The following is an 884-nucleotide window of genomic DNA, read 5'->3' on the forward strand; positions in this document are numbered from 1 at the left end:
AATTTGACCAAGCAACCAGTATTCTTAGTTTACTGGTTCGATTCCTGCTATGGGATTGCCACTTTTTCTGTAATAATTCACGCATTGAAAGGTCGAAAGGTCGACACAAGCCATGCATACAGTCAGTCCAGCTTGGATTTGCTCTTTGCAGCAAAAAATGCTGACCACAATAGATTTTGGACATTCATTCCATTCTTTTGCTCAATACTCCATTTGAATTCATATCACAAATCATTTTTACTTTTGACTTTTAACTATTTGGTTTCAAAGGATCCAAAACCCCCTTCCTTTATATCTGACGTTTTTTGGTACTGAGTGGATACAGTTCTGGCTATCTAGTCAAGATGGAGACAAAATATCTAAAGCATAGTGCCCCGTGTGAGGATCGAACTCACGACCTTCAGATTATGAGACTGACGCGCTACCTACTGCGCTAACGAGGCAAGCTTCTAGCAAGGATGTGCCAAACTTACTTACTCAAAGCAATTAAGTTCTTCTTTTTTCACATTGAGAACGTCTTGAGAGAACAACTCTTCCCATATGGTCTAGCGGTTAGGATTCCTGGTTTTCACCCAGGCGGCCCGGGTTCGACTCCCGGTATGGGAATGCTGCTTTTTCTGTACTATCTCTGACATTCAAAGGCAGACACTGTTGTTTGCATAAAAAAGCATTCAGGTAAAATTTGCACTTTGCAGCCAAAATTGCAAAACGTTAGGTTCTTGGCACTTCATTTCTAACTCTAGCACAACACATTTATAGGTTTCATAGCTCAAACTATTCTCAACTATCCTTTTTTACTTCAAAATGTCGAGGAACTCAACAACTCGTATGGCCTGTCCTTTGGCCTCCAATTTCCATTCTAATCTGTAGAATTTAACAACTGA

At 40.2% G+C, this 884-nt stretch overlaps 1 non-coding gene across 1 annotated transcript; it reads left to right on the top strand.

Annotated features, from left to right (window-relative positions):
- The first annotated feature begins 534 nt into the window (after positions 1 to 534).
- Positions 535 to 606, top strand: TRNAE-UUC (transfer RNA glutamic acid (anticodon UUC)). Its single transcript has one exon. It is a non-coding gene; the product is annotated as a tRNA-Glu (tRNA).
- Positions 607 to 884: the final 278 nt, after the last annotated feature.

This window comes from Anomaloglossus baeobatrachus, chromosome 4, assembly GCF_048569485.1.
Source record: "Anomaloglossus baeobatrachus isolate aAnoBae1 chromosome 4, aAnoBae1.hap1, whole genome shotgun sequence".
Lineage (NCBI taxonomy): Eukaryota > Metazoa > Chordata > Amphibia > Anura > Aromobatidae > Anomaloglossus > Anomaloglossus baeobatrachus.